Here is a 20,299-nt window from a genome sequence, read left to right as displayed (position 1 = left end):
CACACACACACACACTAGAGCACACACACTCACTGAGAGATAGATAGACAGATGGAGTTGGTCTCTCCTGAAATACTTTGGAGACGTGGTTCTGATTTCTCCCATTTTAGAGTATTTTCAATTGCATAAGGTGTCCTGCAAATGAATCCCATGTCTGAAGAAGACATGCATGTGTACTTCACATGCCACTTTTCACATAACCAGAAGGTCATGTCATGTAATATTTTTCATGCAGCTGTGTTTTGACTGTGAACCATCCCATGAGGTCAGCTGTAGAATTTTCCACTGGTAGCATCACAATGGGGATCCACTCTTTGGATTTGGGGATATTTCTGATTTTCTTGATTCAGATTGCAATGATATATATATATGGTTTTTGATAAAAATTGTGCATTTGATGATAATGAATGCCATGCATCTAGGAATCTGTAGACTCTAGACAATGAATGAATGTCTACTGTTGCCTGGACTGGTCTGCAAAGTCCTGTAGCATTTGAGCATGTGTGAGGGCTTTATAGGGCTTGCAAAATGGTCAGATGGTCCTACATGAAGCTGAGCTCCTAGTGGTCTCCTCCACAGCATAAGGGCCAAGGAGAAACCCATTTCCACACAGAAGATGGGAAGCTACCTTATGAAGGTGATCGTAGGTGTGGGACACTCTTGCTAGGACCCTTTTCCTATTGGGCCAGAACTGTGCTCTGAATGTGCTTGCTGAGAAGAGCTTGGAATTTTCTAACTGAAGCAGTTCGTGCAAGCTGCTTCCACTTGCAGGAACAAAGTGTGTTCTCGTTGAGCACTTTAGGCTGTCCCTGGTTGAACTAGAGTGTCAGAAGCACTTGTAATGATTGGCATTCCCGGTTTCACATTGAAGCCTCTGTGCCATCTGTCAACCACTGATGGCTGCAAGTGGGGAATGGAAGCCATTTGCTGCAAGCAGTTTCAACTTGCAGGACTAACTTTGTTGTAAGTGGGCACATGGTGTTTTTTTCTTTGTGAGCTAGAAGAAAGCAAAACCGCTTCTTACAGGTGACAGGCATGTTTTCACATTGAAGCTTCTGTGCCGTTGATCCAAAACAGTTCACTCATGTGGGCACCTGCACTTCAAGTGTATGTTGTAAACGAGTGTGAAAAATGGATATCAATGAGACTTTGGAGAACAGACCTTCTCAGCTGGTCCTCTTTCCTCCTGCAAGTTGGTGATCTCTTTCTGTCACACTTTGTGTTTCATGCCTGCACTGTGCTCTGAATGTGCTTGATGAGAAAAGTTTAGAAGTGCAGAAGTGAAGCTGTTTGCAGAAGCAGCTTCAAGTAGCACAAGCTAACTTGTTCTCAGTGAGCACATGGAGATTTTTCCCTGGTTGAAGCAGTGTGAATGAGAACGGCTTCTCAGAGCTGGTAGGCATGTTTGCATTTGGCAAACTTTGCCATCTGTCACCCAGAGTTCCTTGCATGCAGAAACCTGCATTTTAAGTGTTCTCAGAAAGGTCTGATGAGTGGTTTCCATGGAATTTTGTGGAATTGATCTTTTCAGCAGTCCTCATTGCCTTCTCAAAATTGGTGATTCTGGATGCAAGGACTCTCTGTCAGCCAACATTATATTTTGGGACTGACCTCGGCTCTGAATGTGCTTGCTGAGAGTAGTTTGGGAGTGCAAAAGTAAAGCAGTCTCTCAGCAGCTTCATTTTGTTCTCAGTGAGCACATTGAGTTTTGTCACTGCTTAAACTAGCATGAAGAACCACTGCTTCTCAGAGGTGGCAGTTTCCCTCTGAAGCATCTGTACAATTGGTCAATGCGAGTTCAATGCACGCAGGCACTTGCATTTCAAGTGAATTCTGTGACAAACAATTGAGCAATGGATTTCAATCAACCTTGGGGAATTGCTCTTCCCAGTGGGCCCACAGTTCTCCTCCAAGTTGCTGAACCTAGGTCCAAGGGCTCTCTTGCTAGCACTCTTTGCATATGGGCTGAAACTGTGCTCTGAGTGTGCTTCCTAAAAATATTTTGGAAGTGCAGCACAGAAGAATTTTGGCAAGCAGCTTTCATATTAGGAAATGACTTTTTTCTTATCATGCCCATTGAGCTTTGTACCTGGCTGAAGTAGCCTTAAATCCAATGGCTTCTGAGAGCTAGCAGGCCCAGTTTCCATTGGAAACAACTGTGCTCTTGGTCAATGGCAAGTTGGTTACTGTCAGGCACCTGCAGTATCAATGAGTTTTTAGAAGAAGGAGACCAAGGGAATACAATGAAACTTGTGCAATTCATTTCCTAATCAATGTTGGTGATGCTAGACCAGAGTGGACTTTTGCAATGACACTTTCTCATGTTTTTTGCAGGAAATGTGTTCTGAATGTGCATCCTGAGATCCATTTGTAGGGGGCAAACAGAAAAAGTTTGTGCACAAAGTAGATTTGTTCTCAGTGAACACGTGGCGGTTTTTCCCTGGTTGAACGTGCAGGAAGCAGAACCTCTTGTCAGAGCTGATGGCACCATTTCACTTGGAACCCTCTATGCACTCAATAAAGCAGAGATCATTGCAGACAGGCTCATGCAACTTCAAGATAGTTTTCAGAATCCGTTTGAGGAATGGATTCCAAAGAATCTTTGAGGAATTGACCCACCCATCAGTCCTATCGCTTCCTATCTGAGCAAGTGCTCCAAGGTATAAGGGCTCTCCTGCTAGCACACTTTGGATATTGAGCCTGAACTGTTCTCTGAATGTGCTCAATGAGAAGAATGTGAAGTGCAGAAGAGAAGCAGGGTGTGCAAACAACTTCAATTGCAGGATGTAATAGTGTTTCTAGAGAGCACATTGGGATTTGGGCTTGGTTGAACTAGTAGGAATTGGAACCCCTTCTTAGAGCCAGCAGTCACGGGCTTTACTTAGAAGTTTCTGTGTCTTGTATAAAGCAGAGTTTGTTGCTCGTGGGCACCTTCATTTCCAGTGAGTTTTCAAAAAATTTGAGGAAAAGATTTCAATGAAACTCTGGGCCATTGATCTTGTCAACCATCCAATGTTCCACGTGAATATTGGTGATGATGTTAGGTCCAAGGGCTCTCTGGGTAGCACAATTTGCACTTTGGGTGTAAAGTGTTGTCTGAACGTGCTGGCTGAGAAAAGCTTGGAAGTGCAGAATGGAAGCATTTTTTGCTGACAGCTTCCAATTGAAGGAATGGTCTTGTTCTCTGTAAGCACATTGGGTTTTGTGTCTGGTGGAAGCTGCATGAAGCAGAAGTGCTTCTCAGAGCCGGCACTCTCAGTTTCTCTCTGAAGCATCTGTTCCATTGGAAATTCAGGTTCCCTGCATTAAAGCTCCTGCATTTCTAGTTTGTTTTCTGAGTGGGAACCATTGATTTCAGTGAAACATTTGCAAATGGATTTTCTTCAGAGGGCAGCTTTCCTCTTTAAAGTTGGTGATCGGATCTACAAGGGCTCTCTTATAGGTACACTTTTCCTATTGGGCCTGATGGGTTCTGAATGTGCTTGCTCAGGAGAGCTCAGAAGTTCAGAAGTGAAGCAGTTCATGCAAGCAGCATCCACTTGCGGCAGCAAAGAGGGTTCCCAGTGAGCAATTTGTGGCTGTCCCTGTTTGAACTAGAGTGCCGCAGAATGATGTGTAATAACTGGCAGGCATAGTTTCACTTTGAGGCCCTTGTGCCATCAGTAAACCTGTTTGTTGCATGTGGGTCCCTACATGTCATTTATCACTAAACTCCTCCAAGTCCAGCAGAACACGAAGCTCACACATTGGCAAGGAAGGCTGTGCTTGAAAACACCTGAGGCCCACACAGGTGTCTTCAGCTGTGAGTCTGTAGCATTTCCTCCTGGGGGCCTCTTTTCCAGTGATGCTGCTGCCCTGTCCTCACCAGCTTCCCTCCCTTTCCCATCTTTCCTCTCTCTGGTCCACTCCTCAGATCCCATCCTCCCTTCAATAGGGCCTCATCCAGGAAGCCTGCCCATGTGCCTCCCACTTGATTCAAACTTCTCCAGTGCACTTGTTGTCAAAGCAGGGACTCCGAGGAGAGAGGGGTTCTCCATTCTCCACACTGAAATCTCTCAGCAGGGAGGACTCCTTCATGCTTGGATGGCAGGGCTGTGATCACCTGGAAGGTGGAAATAGGAGGCTGGTGGTGTTCCTAGCCAGGGTGCTGGTCACTGCAGTGCATTTAATCTATGGACCTCAAGGAGCCACATGCTGCAGATTTGTGCCGCGACCCCTCGCCGGCAAGGGAAAACACGACACAGGATTCTTCTTTCAGCAGTTTATTCAGGCCTTGATTCATGTATCATCTTCTAGTGACCCGCCGCCGAGCGCCCAAGCACAGCCTAATAAAGCCTCCAGCATACCAATCTTAAGCTGCCACGTGGACCTTTCTCATAGGGTGGTAAGGGATTGCGTGCCAATTCTCCATATTAGGAGTTGTTTATCACAGGCCACAGTGGAAGCCGGCGCCATCTTCTAATGGCGGCCACGGTCTAATTAGAACGGCTCACCACAGATTTGTGTACTTCTGCATCTGTATGCACACAGTTCTTCATGTGGGGGAAGAAAAGCAATGTTCTCAAAGTTTGTTTATTTTATACTCAACTGGTAATTTACAAACCCCAGTGTCCCATCTTAGCCCAGAGCCATTCCATCAGCCCAGGGCCAGTGGGTGGTCCAGCGGTCAGTACTATGCACAGTTCCCAGGTGGCTCCAATGTGTAGCTGAATTTGAGAGCCAGTGTACCATAGGATTTTCCCTTGAGGTTAGAATTCATTGACTTCCTCTTATGTCATTTCACTGGTCAGGATGTCTTATTAACTATTCTGTGAAATCTTCAAGTTAGCAATCTCTGGTCATTTCTACCCCTGATAGCACCTGGTTCAACAGCTTGTTGTTGGGTGGGGTCGGTCATGGGCAGTCCTGGGTCACAGAGAGGGACAGGAAGACCATAATGTGGAATGGTGGTGTAGAGAGTAAGGAGTGGGGCCACACTGTGATTAGGGTAGGGAAGGGATCTGAAGAGACTACCTTGAAACCGAACTCTGGCTGCGTTAACCAGGAATCAGGGCCTGAAATTGGAAGCAATGACAGGGCTTCTGACTAGAAATGACACATCCTTCTGGGCTGAGATGGAGGTCCATCCAGGCAGAGGAAAACACAGCGGATGTAGGAGAGGGGGATGGTCTAGATCACAGAGCAGCTCCGTCATCATATCTTAGAGAATGGATTTTTTTCTTCCAGTTGTTGGTAAATGCTAATTCATTCATGTGTTACATTCACATCCACCTCGTCCATCAGAAAGGCCAGCTCAACCACCACAGGCAGTGATATCTTGGTGGATGTGTGCATTCTAAAAGAAGGTAAGGTTGGCGCCAATAGAGTGTGTGGGCACTCAGGCATTGGCAAGCTTGCTTTGGAGAGCGAATCCTCTAAATGTTATTGCGCTGGCTTTTGAAAGCTCATGTGGTTTGGCTAGATGTAGAATTCTTCCACACAATTAAGCCTGATGTACATTTTAGAGAGCATATTCACTGAGGAAAAGGTTGGGGGTGTGGAGCCATGAGCATTAACATCTATCATGTTTCTCACCTGGAGTTGGCTACCTACAACTGGTGACAGTGTTTTGCTACTGCTGAGCAATACTGAACAAGTCTCTGGCCCAGTAATCCATTGCTGAACTACATCACCAACAAAAAGACATTGAGTGAAGGTGAGGACCAGAAGAACCCGGGAACCACCTGACAGCAGCCTTGAAGTCCTGAGCTCTGGTACATCATATGCCAACTCAACTGTGTATCAACCTTGTCTTCCTGGGCTCATTAGAACTGTGTACCAACAGGTGTCCTCAACTTTCAGAAGCAAATGCAGAATGATAGAATCTGCTCTGAGGACACTTTTCGAAGTCTTATTTGCAGCACATCTTCTAAGTCTTATTTGCAGCACGTCTTCACTGGAATGAGTAGGCATTCGGCATTCTGTTGTACTTAAAATTCATTCTACCCCTACTTGGTAGGTTGTGTGAAAGAGACTTGGCCTGAATGCATTTTACATGCCAAAATATGGCTTGTCTTTTCTCCTAAACCTATCAGGGCAGTCAGAGCAGCCAAGGAGAACTAAAAACAGGTGTAAAATGGCCAGATAGACTTGGATCACTGCACACCTTTCTAGAACCTTCTGTCATGCTCTGGCTTCCCTGAGGTTAAAGTGTGTGGACCCTGCCATCCAGATTTGTTAGCAAGTAGTTTAATTGGGAGGCGATGCTAGAAAACTCCAGGTGGGAACAGGAAGTGATTAGGACCTGGAAGACAGGGTGTACCAGCCAGTTGTTGTCACTGAGTGACTAAGCACAATCCTGCTAAGGAGTGCTGGGGGTCCATGTAGATCATGCTTCTAATAGAAGCCCTCTTACAGGGTGAGAGAGCTGGGGTGTTCTCCACCCACTCCTGCAAACCGTGGCAGGAAGCTGCTGCTGGCCTTCACTGTAGGCAAATGGGCCATGGTCCTGGGGGCTGGAGGTCAGCTGGGGTGTGAAGAAATGGCATAGTGCTGGACAATGTCATCCAGCTTTGAATCCCCAGACTGGGATCTTTAACAGGGCAAGGACAGAGACTGTGCTCAGCGCAGCATAGTGCCAGGCGCACAGCAGACCTTCATCAATACCCGTGGAATGCGCTGGCTCGCCCCAGCCCTGCTCCAGGCCTCTCAGCTCTCTCTGCGACTCCTGTCTGTTCTAGTGTATTCAGCTCTTGCTTCTATGTTTTTCACTTTCCCGAATTTTGTCCTCTCTCTCCACACTCCTGTGGTCACTCTGCCTTCTTCCCAGGTGGCTGTCTGGCGGGGCTGTGGCATAGAGATCTCATTACTGCCAGAGATGGATTGTAAAAACCAAATAAGACCCGTGCTCTGCTGCTTAGGATTGTCTTCAGCATAACGTGAGGTAGAAGGTTTGAAATTAGGATTGTCCTCCCAATCTTAAGGCATGTGATCCCTGAGTGCAGACCAGGAAGTGCCCTGGGAAGAAAGGCAGGTGTGAGTCTGGAATCAGAGACCAGCATGAGAAGAACACTTTCACTGCTTACTAGACAATGACCTTGGGCTTGTTCTGTAACCTCTTGGGGCCTCAGTGTTTGCGTATCTGAAATGGGGATAGTTGTATGACTGACTTTAGGGGAGCGGGTAGAGAGAATCCTAGAAGTAGAGGAAGAAAACACCCGGCATCTGTGAAGCACCCCACCCCCATCATTAGCCTTTCCATGATTTTCTAAGCGTGTGTTGATTGACTGTTGGTTACAGCATGCCTGCAGATCTACCTGTGGTCCCATCTAATCCACACGGAGGAGAAACTCACTTTTGCCCAGTTGCCACATTTGCAAGGACACCTTCTAATAGAATCGGATCTAGGAAGCTTGGGGTCCTTTGCAGAACATACAGGATCCACAGTAAAGTTCAAGCCCCTGAGACAGAGACAGAGGGCTTCTGCTGGTGTCCTCATGTCCTCGTGGGCACTGCAATGCCTTTCTCCACCCATGTTCATTGAGAGCCTGGTCCAGGCCAGGCCAGGGCTCCCTGCTGAGGATGTGGCAGAGAATGAAGCACCTGCCTGGCTGGCTTGTAGGGGACTCAACAATCGGGGGCAAGACAGGCAAGTGAAGATGAGACCAGTAGGTGAGGTGTCCGAAGCTCTTGGTGCGGAGCACTCTTCTAAGTACCTTACCATAAAAGCTTCCTCATCCCTCCATAGTTGCAGGAGGAACAGTGTTTTTGCTATCCCCATTTTCCACAGGTGGCAACTGAGGCACTGACAGATCAGGTCACTTGGCCAAGGTCATGGAGATAGCACAGGGGGAAGTGTGGCTGCAAACGTTCCCATGTGGCTCCAGCTTTGGGCTCTTTATCACCCATGACCTGCAACCTCGTGGTCATGCTGTGGCCCCTGTGACTTCTCTGTCACCAAATAGTGATTCACTGCAGGGCCTTTCCCAAGTCCTCTTCCACCTCAGAGTGCCTGTGTCTCACAGAGAGTTTAATCAGATTCCCGGGCCCCACTGGAGGTCCTGGTTTTGCCAATCTGGGGTGGGGTCTGAGAATGTGTGTTTGTAACAAGGTCTCAGGTGACCCTGAAGCTGATGGGTCTCAACACAGGTGACTTTCCCCCTCCCCTGGGGTCATTTGACAATGCCTGGAGACCTTTTGAGTTATCATAAGTCAGGGGTGCTGGTGCACAACTCAGGTAGAGGCCATGGGTGCTGCTGAATGTCTACACTGCACGGGGAAGACCTCTGCAGACTAAGAAGGATCTGGCATGATGGGCCGAGGGCACCAAGGTGAGGAACCCAGTGTGGAGTATAAGCACATGAACTTGGGTGTGTGCAGGTATGGCCTTGGGGCTTGTTTCAAAGGTGGCTTCTGTTAGTGCAAAACTCCAGCACCTCTGAGTGGCAGCGTTTCTAACAAGCTCTGAGCAGGGATGCTGGTGCTGCTGACCAAGGGACCCCATTTTGAGGAGCCAAAGTGACGTGGAGTTCTTAGGACACCATGAACTTCCCAGAAACGCAAAGTGGACATCTCCTGCATTAGTTCAGAAGAAAAGAAACTCTGAGTTTGAATAATCCCCTTTCGACTCACCTAGTTGCAAGTTTGCCCCTAAAGCAGCGCTGAGACAGCAGGGCCAGGTGGGGGACAAAGCTCCACTCCTCTCCTAGCCGCAGGCAGAGGCCTGCTGAGAATGAAGAGGGTGCAGGGGTGGATGAGAACTGCCTTGCTTCAGTCCCCAAGCATCCAGTCAAGTCTATTGTCACCTGGAGTGGTGGCTTCTTTTCCAGGGGCCACGCTAGCCTTGGGGTTTGCATCTGCCTGCCTTTCAGTTCTGCGAATGGAAGGTGGGAACTGGCTGCTTGAGACACGGTTGCTCTCTTGGGAGAGGATATGGGAGAAATGACATGACGCCCAGCCCTCCAGAGCCCACACCCCTGCCCCTGTGATAAATGGCAGAATTAAGAAGGTTTGGTTGAGAGGGTCCCCACAGATTGGTGACTTCCCATGTCAGCCAGCAGATGTCACTATGGCTGGCAGAACAGAAGGCCTTTCAAGAGTGAGCTGGTGTGGGGGGAAGCAGAGAGGGGAAAATGGCATCAAATAGAAGTCAGAAGCCAAAACTACCCCTGGCCTAGCGGGCTATGGTCCATACTATCATTTTAGGAATGGGGGACATTCTCCAATAAACCCACTATCTGGTCATGTCATTGAGGTCCAGCTTCTGAGATTTAGGCAGAAATTCTCCAATGAAACACAAAGTTCCTGGTTTCTCTCAACTGAAAAAATCTCCAGGTTTTGGCTCCTGGCCTATTTGTATCATGAAACATTTTCTTGAAGGAAACAAACACTTTGCACTGAATAAATATATATTTGATGTAGCTTACCCTGAGACATCATATTGACGGGTTTTAAAAATTGATTCATTTTACAAATTCAGCAGCTTATTCTGAAATTTTCTGCTATACATATAATTTTACCCATTTTTGACAATTATTTGATAGGCTGTCATGAATGCTTTAATTGTTAGAATTTGTGTGTGTGTGGTTTGGAAACAGGGCATAAATTTGGCATTCTTCATGGGTCACCAGGGCAAAGCCACTTGCAATGAGCAGGCAGCTAAGGAAGCAGCGCTCGGAAACTGCAGGTGCCCGAGCTCAGGGTGCCCTCCTGCACCCCAAGGTCACTAAGCAGGACACGCCGCCCCGGGGGCAGGCGCCCAGACCACCAGCTCCCCAGAAAGGCGATCGTGCCACTGGTTCACCACCGTGAGCTCCTCCAGCAGCATGGAGGAAGCGGCCAGATCACTGAAGCTGTTCTTGCAGTGCCTGTCCCAGCCAATGCCACCCCTTCAAGGGCGGGTCGCCACACAACAGTGCATCAGTGAAACTTGAGTCAAAGGACCGGATTCTGTCACAGAACAGTTCCATCCTGATGACAGCAAACGCATAGTAGACCACCTAGGGTGGGAGGCGCTGGACACCAGGGGGCGCCCAAAGTCGCAGAAGCAAGGGGCATGGAGCGCTAGACGCACCCAAGGTCCCACAGAAGGGCAGCGGTGTTCCCAAGGATGGTGGCCTCTCCAGCTCAGAGCCACGCAGCTTAGGGGAGTGAGTGGGAAGGGATCGCTGCTCGGCCGGTCCGCCAGAGAAGCCTGGGTAGTTGGTGGAGAGATTAAGGCACAGCCAGGTGGACCCCCCTGGACCTCCCAGGACATTTACCAAGTCAGAAACTAAGCTGCTGGCAAGGCAGCAGTGGGATAAATACCCACTAAACAGAGATTAGTCCCCTAGTGAAGGAGAATTGAAGTTGGATCTTTACCTGTTCTTTACGCCAAAATTAACTGCAAAGGTACTAAAACAAACAAAAACTCATAAAGGTAACAAGGCGGAAAGTTGGGCAGGAAAAGGGCTTCCTAAGCATGATGTGAAACCTAGAAACTATAAAAAGATCAACAAGTCTGACTATATAATAAATTTAAACTTGTGTATAGCCGCACACCCCCCCCCAAAAAAAAAAAAGACTGGGGAGAGGGGAAAGTGACAGATAAAGGAAAAGTCATTGTCTTATGCATAGATTAACACAGACCTGTCTCCTTAATAGGCCAAAGAGTCCTACAAATCATATCAAAAGTAAAAGTACCAGCTGGGCATGCAGGCACACGACTAAAATCCCAGCAGCTCAGGAGGCTGAGGCAGGAGGATTCCAAGTTTAAAGCCAGTCTCAGCAACTTAGTGAGGCCTGAGCAACTTAGCAAGACCCTGTCTCAAAATAAAATATGAAAAGGCTGAGGATGTGGCTCCATTCTTAAGCACCCCTGGGATCTCTGGTACCAAAAACAATAACGCTAATAATAAAAGTGAAGGTAATAGAGAAATAGAACCACGGATGTTACTGGAAATATGCATAAATGGCCAAAATCACATGGAAAAGATGCTCAGCCTCATGAGCAACTAAAGCAATGCATGTCAAAATAGCATGGTGCTATTTTCTCATCTATCAGATCTAGGGAGAATGGAAACAGTGAATAAATCCATCTGTGAGCAGAGAAACAGATACATCACACATGTCATTTGGAATCCATACGAGAGCAAGTTTGTGAAAGCAAGTTGTCACTATCAATCCAAATCATGAACCCATTTACCTTTGCTCACCTCTAGGAGAGCACCCAACACTCACACTCGTGTGAGGACACAAAGATGCATGCCCAAGGATGGCCTTACCACAAGGTCTGTGAAGGTGAAAGGCAAGCCCACCCACTGGTCAGTGGTGTTCTAGAGTCTTCTATTTTGGGGACTCGTCTCTCCTCTTCTTTTTTTTTTTTTTTTTTTTTTTTTTGGTACTAGGGATTGAACCCAGGGGCACTTAACCACTGAGCCACATCCCCAGCCCTTTTATTTATTCATTTATTTTCAAGACAGGGCTCACTAAATTGCTTAGGGCCTTGCTAAGTTGCTGAGGCTGGCCTTGAACTTGCAATCATCCTGTCTTAGCCTCCCAAGCTCCTGGGATTACAGGTGTGCACTACCACATCCCGTTGGGGCACTTTCCATCATGGTGGCCTTCCCTGGATGCAGGTACCTCCAAAGCATATGACAAATATGTGCTGTAGAATGAAGTCGGGCAAGGCCGCTGTGCATGGATCACCCCACTGGACTGAACAATGAACTGGGGGTGTGCACCACACACCAGCACACGTGGAAGGGTTTAGGAAGAGCGACAAGAGCTTTGACAGCTACCTCTGGGAAATGGCATCCCAGAGCTGGGAATGGGGGACCTACAGCTGACTTTCCATTCTCCTAGGCTAACAGACTTGTCATTAGACAGAAAAAGAAAAGAAAAGCAAGTGCCCTTCTTCTGCAGTGTGCACCCCTTCAGGCTCCCTCAACAGCTCTAAGCAAGAGGCCCCCAGTCCCAAATGGCCTCTTATGACCTTGTTCTCACCAGCACCAAACAAGAGAAGTAGGAGGGGGCTGGGGATGTGGCTCTCAAGCGGTAGCGTGCTCATCTGGCATGCGCGAGGCGCTGGGTTCAATCCTCAGCACCACATAAAAATAAAAGATGTTGTGTCTGCCAAAAACTAAAAAATAAATATTAAAAAATTCTCTCTCTTTCTCTCTCAAAAAAAAAAAAGAGAGAGAGAGAAGTAGGGGGCTCCCTCCACAAGCAGAACACAGGGTCTCAGGCCTGGGGCGGGAGCAGAGCCATGAGCTAGAAGGACCCCATGTCCCTGTGAGCCCTCTGCTGGCTAAGAATATCCCCCTGGGCCTAAGAATATCCCCTGGGCCAGGGATGAGGGAGACACTGCCTGGGTCAGCCCGATGGACGGCTGGCATTCCACACGACAGCCAGGAAGTGCGCCCAGTGCTTCTAGAAACTTGGTATTTCGTAAGACTGGCCGCTGGAGACCCATACCGCTCTTTGACTTATTATTCCTACTTCCCATGCCTTGAGGCTTAGAGTGATTTCACATCAAATAGCAAAGGAGGGCACGAACAAGTCCGCCAAACGTGATCATCGTGGGCCAATGTGATCAGAGTCGTCACCGTCACCCAGAACCTAGGAGCAAACCGAGTTCCTGGCAGGAGGCAAAGGAGAAGGAGGAGAACAAAACTGACGCCAGGCCAGCCCGTTTTCCGTAAAGCCCCTCCCTAGTCCTGCAGCTGTCCACATGGTGGCCCTGGCCAGTAGCAGAAGCCAGCCTCACAGAACGGGTGTCACGAGCAGCTTCCCGCAGCAATAATAACCTAGAACTCCAGTGAGACTCAGGTGGACGAGGAAGAGAGAGCTGCTTGGCCTCATCTGCTTTTCTCCACCAAAGTTGACCCCATTTAAAGCTGTCCTGGAGGAGCAGGCCAGTCCTGGACAGAGGTGGCTGCCAGGCATCCCCGGAAGGGAAGCTGCCCTAAATCAAAAAGTGAGGCTGGGCCAGGGGTGCTGGTGCACGCCTGGAATCCCAGCTACTCAGGAGGCTGAGGCAGGAGGATCACAAGTTTGAGGCCAGCCTGGGCAATTTAGAAAGCCCCTTACTGAAATGTTATCAAAAATCGCATTTTAGGGCTGGGGTTGTGGCTCAGTGGTAGAGTGCTTGCCTAGCACACATGAGGCACTGGGTTCGTTCCCAGCACCAGACAAAAAATACTAAATACTAAATATTGTCCATCTAAAACTAAGAAAAAGTTTTTATAAATAGCATTTTTAAAAAGGGGGTGTGGATGTAACTCAATCTAACATGTGTAGGGCTCTGGGTTCCATCCCCAGTATAAAAAATAATAATAATAACTGAGGTTGGGGTTTATCTAGGGCTCTGGGGTCCAACTCCTGGGTATGCACCTTGGTTGTGCATCACTGGAAGAGTGACTTAACTTCTCTATGCTTCAACTCACCACCTATAAAGTAGGGATAGAGGAAGTTCCTACATCAAGGATTGTGGGTGGGATTTAATAAGGAATGGTCAACAAACTTGGGTTAGCATTAGCCACCAGCACGACCACTCTCACGCTGTCACATGCAGGGCTGGGCTCAGGGATGAAAGTGGCTCACGCGTCCCCAGGGAGCTGACAGCCGAGTGCTCTTAACCCAGCCTCTGGCTCCTCTCTGCTTCCCTCCTCCTCAGTTCCCAGAGAACCCCACGCCCTTCACGCGAGTTATATCCCTGGTTCCAGGTTGGGAGTGTCTGTAGCTCCCATGTAAGACGGCTTTCCATCAGCTTGACCTGGGGAACCACCCAAGTGCAGCCACGTCATGCCACGGCCCCCTGACCTCTGAATGCTGATGATGACCCTTAGGAGCCGGAGGATGCTCGGTATCAGGACAATATCCAGGATCTGCTGACTGTTGTATTTTCTTGCTGGCAAGAGACATAACCCTTTAATAATGCGCTTCCTCAGTCTCTGCCCTGGGGGGACTGGGACTGTGGGTCCCTGGGCAGTGATGCAACTTCCTGTCAAGATGGGAAAGGGGGCTGGGAGTGGGGCTTAGTGGTGAGCACTTGCCTAGCATGTGGGTGGCCCTGGGTTCTAGGCCCAGCACTGAAACGAGAAGAGAGCAATGGTCTGAGCACCAACGAAGAAGTGCTGCCTTGAATCCAGAACCATCCCTACAAGTCAGAGCCAAGGTGAGTGTGGAGGCCAGGCTTCCCTGTCCCCAGCCCCCAGCCCCCAGCCCCAGAGCTGTGCGAGCAAATACGGACTGTCCTCAGGAAGTGGCTCCAGTTCTACAGAGCACATTGCAAGCGAGCCTTCCTCCCCCAGAATTCTTTTCATCAAGTTCCCTTAAGAAGTCTTAAATAATCCCACGCAGGGTGGGGGTAGGTGTGGTAGGAAGAGGCGGGGGCAGGGTCGGTGCAGGCTCCTGCTGTGGGGGGGACTTGGGTCGGAGGCCAAGGCAGGCAGGAGATGGAAGGGTAGAGGGCAGCCCCGAGACACGGCCCAGTGTTGGAGAGATGACCAGGTAAGAATCTGGTGTGATGGACTCCTACACGCAAAATCCCTAAAATACTGCACAGCTAGACACACACAAAGGCACCATCCCTCTCAAGAGCATTGGATATAAGTGTGTGTGTGTGTGTGTGTACACATAGAGACATCATATATTTCCTCCCAGTGTTGGGGATTGAACCCAGGGCTCCACACACCAGATTAGTGCTCTGTCACTGAACCACACCTCCAACCTGAATACGGAACACTTTTAATAATTTTCTGGTGTCCTCCCTCCCGGCCCCCAAATCTCCACAGTGCAGGGTGGATTTTCAACAGAGAACTGAGTGAGCCCCTGATCCTCCGTGAAGCCTAGAGCTGGAGGCACTGACCTGACTGAATGGTGGCATCGGCCACTGTGGCCATCAGGCTGCGATGATGATCAGGGTGTCAAACCTAATGGCAAAAGCAAAGTCCATTAAGAATCAAGTGAGAGGCATGTCAAGCTCAGGCTCTGATGGGTCCCCAGAAAACTGAACCAACATCTTATGTGAGATAACTAGCCAGTGCTGAAATTCATTTCTGGAACTTTTAGGTCAGTGCATGGGAAGCAAGAAACACTAGGCTTGAACCATCCCATGATCTTCCATTGGCTGCTCTGAGTCACCCGCAGAGATGCAGGAATCACTAACCCACATCACTTCATCTTCCACAAAAGTCTATACTGGTGAAGAACTTTTTTTTTGGGGGGTGGGACCAGGAATGGAACCAGGGGGTGCTTTACCACTGAGCCACATCCTCAGCCTTTTTTTTTTTCTCCATATTTTATTTAGAGACAGGGTCTCGCTGAGTTTCTTAGGGCCTTGCTAAGTTGCTGAGGTTGGCTTTGAACTCACCATCCTCCTGCCTCGGCCTCCCAAGTCACTGGGACCACAGGCATGTACCACTGTGCCCATCCGGTGAAGAATACTTGCAGAATGCACAGTAGGTCTTTCCTGGTATTAATTTTACTATGTGCATTACGACTTAATGGAAGTAGAATTCATCGTGCCATGACTTTCCTGACAATGGTGCTAAAGGAGAAGAAAACACCGACCAGGTCCCCCCCAGCCACGTGCACTTCAGGAGAAGTTTCCTGGCACTAAGAGCAGTGGTCACAGGGGTCAGACCCCGCCTAGCTGTACACCACCAAAGTCAGCCTGCGGCTTGCATCTCTGTGCCCTGCAGGGCTCGACACACAGCAGCTCAAGACGCACCGGCTGGCGCACAGCACCAGGGCCGAGGGTGGAGACCAGCGGCCTGGAGAAGGGAAGGCTTGCGGGAGACACGTCCACCGCCCAGGGGAGGGCTGGCCAACAGCCCGCTGGCCAGCCACACCGGCTGAGTTTCTGGCAGTGAGGTTAGGGAGCGGGCCAAGGAAGCTGCCAAAGGAATTGCCTCCTTGGCCATGATGTTCTAGGATGCCTGGCCTTCATCCCTGGTCTCAGGACCTGAACGCCTAAGAGCCCTGTCCCTCCAGTGATAAGTGACAGAGGTGGAAGGAGCATCCTTTGCTATTCATCACAAGCCCTTTTCAACCCCTTTTCAACCCCACCTGAGCTTAATGAGGTCGCCCTGGGAAAGCCCCTCGGGATGGGGATGCGAATCTACAGGGGAACCTACCAGGGGATCAGAGAGCTAGAACTTCCAGCCCCACCCCCATCCTTGCCCCCTACCTCTGGGGAGGGCAGAGGGGCTGAAGATGGGTTGATGACCAATGGCCAATGTGTAATCCGTCATGCACACATAACGAAACCTCCACAAAAAAACAATAGTGTTGGGGGAGCTTCTGGTTACTGAGGGGAAGGGAAGGGCGCACCTGGAGAGGGTATGGGAGCTGCGCACCCCTTTTCCTGCACCCTGCACCTCTCAGTCTGGCTGACCTGAGCTGTACCCTTGTACAACAACCAGAAATCTAGTAACCAAAGTGTTTTTCTGGTCACCTCTGATTTATAGGCGATCAGTCAGCAGCACAGGTGTTAATCTGGACATGCAGTTGGTGTCTGGAGAGAGGACAGTCTTGGGGACTGTCCTCAGTCTTGGCTCAGCCCTCAACCTGTGGGATTTGATGCTAACTGTGGACAAATTGTGTCCAAATTGAATTGAATTGCAGGACACAAAATCGATGACCACAGAGTTGGACAGTTGGTAGGTGTGAGAAAAAATAACACACACACTTGGTGTCCGAAGTATAGTGAGTGACCATAGGTGGGATAGGGGTGGTTCACCAGGTTGGACAGGGCAGAGTGGGGGGAAGGGAGGGGCTGGGAATGGGAAAGACAGTAGAAGGAATCGGACATAACTTTCCTAAGTTCATATATGAATACACAACCAGTGGAAGTCCATACCACCAAGTTCAACCACAAGAATGGGAGTTTATGCTCCATGTATGTATGATAGGTCCAAATACTCTGTACTGTCATTTATAACTTAAAAGAACAAAAATATTTTTTAAAAAAGAAGTATTGTGAGAAAGTAGAGAAAAACATTGGGCTTCCTTCTCTTAAAGATCCTTCCCAACTCCAAGATGTCAAGGTCTGTGGTTCTCATTTTAATTAGACAGTTCAAATTGACTTTGGGAATTGCGGCCTTTACCCACACAGAGGGTTCCCCTCCAAGAGCTCATTATAAGATGCCTCTAAGCTACACAGGTGGAGCTTGGAGACCTGCAGCCATGTCCCTGAACTGTGACAGGAAGTCCCCTCTCCCCTCCCTAAGACACACACTCACCAGTTCCAGAACCGCTTCCTTTCAAAATAGGCTCTAGGCTCATGCGTGCAGAACTCCAGGAGGATCTCAAGAACTACAGAGAAAGGAAAAGCCACTCGGCGTAGGAGAGGAAGGGGTTCTTCTCATCCAGGGCGATTAATATGGCGTTGATTAGAATGACGACATCAAAAACCCAGACAAAGATCCTGCCATGGGGGGAGAGAGAGACCCTGTCACCCCACATTTCAGAGAAAGGAGTGCGATCCTCTTTAGGGCCCTACCGGAGAGACTTTATTTCTCAGCATCCCCAACACACACCACTCCTCACCCAGGAAGGTTCTAGCAGAGCTGGAATTCATCTGCCTCTGCTGACCCTGGTGCAGCCTTCCTTTCCCAAGAGGAACCAAGGCGGAGGGAGAGAGGCGCAGCTTCCCCAGGCTCCCCTAGGGGGCAGCACCTGGGTCAGATGAAAGCTGAGGCAGTATCAGGGGGCAGGGAGGTGGTTAGGGTTCGGTCCGGGATGTCCCCAGGAAAAATCGCAGCCTTAAATAAGACAGCTTCAGAAAACCTACTCCCCATGCACACCTTCCAGGTGACCCGCCGGTCCAGCTTCCTAAGTTTGGAGACGAAGTGGGTGAACAAGCCAGCCTGCCAGCCTTGCTTCAGCTCCCCCTTCCAGCTCCTGCACAGCTGCCCCAGGTGTTCAGGTGCCCCAGGGAGCCTGCCATACGCACAGGTAGGGGACAGCATGGAGAGGCCACCCTAGTGTCCTCCCCTGTGAGGAGCCCTTCTGTGGTTCAAGATTGGAATTGACAGAAAAGAGTCTCCGTGTAAAGATCTTTGATAAATTCCAAATGCAGGCAGCTAACAGGGACATTCACCTGTCTCAGGGGCTTCGGAGCCATTTGCTTTTATGAAACATTAAATGTAACGAAAACAAGAGGCCACTATGGCTGAGAATGGGCCACACACGTTAAAAGTAAGGCCTTAAACCAGGATAAATGGCTCTTTCCGGAGGCCATCGGCTCAAAAATTAAGGGATACACAGTCCTCCTTTAGCAGTTATCCCAACAAAGCTGACTCATCAGTCCTGACCATAATTCACAGAATCAAAGTGCCAGATTTGTGTCAACAAAAAGTGCCAATTTGTGTTTACGCTGGTGGGGCCAGGACCTCCTGAATTCAGAGAGGGGTCAGCTTCCCTGGCTCAGGGAGCACACCTCTCCATGGTCCTCGAGTGTCCTGGGAGACATCACCGGAAGAAGCACATTCTAGAAGCCTATTCTCCCAGCAGAGCCCACACAGTGTGTCCTGACCCCTTTCCAGGCCTCCCTGAGAAGCCAAAGCAGTGACAGGCTGTAGGTTTGTCCTGTCAGCAATGCGGCACGCTCAGCGCAGGCGGTGTGGGCAGGCTCTTCTGTTGTTAAAGCAAAACTGTCCCCGTGTCACTCACCTTGCCGGACCATCCTCTGGACCAAGAGGCTTGCAGACGACTGGTACACCCGCGGCACCCAGGCTTCTAGCAGATGTCTCCTGATGTTGACGGTGACCACCTGGACATTGAGGAGGTCAGCCAAGCGGAGAAAGTTCGTTTTGTGTGCAACAGAAAAACGACCCCAAATCCGTGTTTCACTAAGGTCCAGGGTGAAGTCAATTTGGTGTAGACTCTGAGCTCTGCATTTCACAGAGGAAGACCTGAAGCCCCCACAAGGGGGAGCCCGAGGGCAAGAAGCCATACTGCTGTCCCCCAGTGTCCCACCTGCCTGCCCTTGTTCAGACCCTCCACCCACTTAAGGCAGCAGGACAGTATTCTGCTTATTTGCATGTTACCCACTCACTCTGCGCCCTTCACTGTGCCCTCAGGCCATCCCCTGATTTACCTTTAATCTCAGACCACCTTCCCTTCTCCCCACCTCCAAAGCGTATGAAGCCCATATACTTCTTCTTTTTTTAGTATCAGGGATTGAACCCAGGGGCACTTAAGCACTGATCCACATCCCCAGCCCTTTTTATTTTTTTATTTTGAGACAGGGTCTTGCTAAGTTGCTTAGGACCTCGCTAAATTGCTGAGGCTGGCCTTCACCTTTCGATCTTCTGCCTCAGCCTCCTGAGTGCTGGGATTACAGGCATGCACCACGGCAGCTGGTGAAACCCATGTACTTCTACCTGGGCCCTGACCTTCTTCTTCACCCACCTGACTGCCTTGTCCTTTCCCAGGAACTCTCAAACCCATGGCCTCGTCACCCTCACCCTCCAGCCCAGGCCGAAATGCAGGTGTGCTTTCTCAAACTACTTGGACCCACTTGACTGATAAGCCAATGGTCCCAAGAGCTGCTGAATGCCTGGGGTCATATGTCCCCACCACCCTGTCACCTCTCTCCCACTTGGCCAGTTCCCAAAGCAGTTAAAGAATGAATGTGCAGTGACAGCATATAACTTAAAGAAATGTTATCAGTGGATGGAATTGAATGTGTATGTGTTAATCCAGAAGATTCAGCAGATAGGAAAGACCAAAGAAAATCAAGACCGTAGCAATTTTTTGTTAAGAAGGAATTTGTACCCATCTGCCATGTAATGTCATAGCTTAGGCATCAGCAAGCTCTTATTAAAAGGTCCAATAGTAACTACATTAGGCTTTTCAGGCCATCATCTCTGTCAGAACTACTTGATTCTGCCATTAGGGCATGAAAGAGGCCATAGAAAGCACATGAATGGATGCGCATGGCTGTGTTCCAATAGAACTTCATTTATAAAAACAGGGAGCCCCACTTGGCCAGTGGACTGTGGCTGGCCCATCCTTAGTGTAGACCACACTGCCTGCCTCATACTCTCTTTACTAACAAGTATAAGACATTACACAATGTACACATGTGTCAAAACATCACAGGGTACCCCATAAATATACACAATTTTATGTTATTATGTATCAGTTAAAAAGTAAAGATTAAGCCGGCTGAGGGTGTGGCTCAGAGGTAGAGCTCATGCATGCGGCACTGGGTCGGATCCTCAGCACCACATGAAAATAAAATAAAGGTACTGTGTCCACCTATAACTTAAAAAATCATTTTTTTAAAAAAAGTAAAGATTAAGAAAACATTTGAGACCACAAAAAGTAA

General features: G+C 49.0%; 1 pseudogene; it reads right to left on the bottom strand.

Moving 5' to 3' along the window:
* LOC107154029 overlaps positions 1-20,299 on the bottom strand; it is a 42,646-nt pseudogene that overhangs the window by 11,973 nt on the left and 10,374 nt on the right.

This window comes from Marmota marmota, unplaced genomic scaffold (assembly GCF_001458135.2).
Source record: "Marmota marmota marmota unplaced genomic scaffold, marMar, whole genome shotgun sequence".
NCBI classification, from domain to species: Eukaryota; Metazoa; Chordata; class Mammalia; order Rodentia; family Sciuridae; genus Marmota; species Marmota marmota.
Note: the sequence above shows the minus strand (reverse complement) of the source record. Positions and strands in the feature narration are given on the sequence as shown.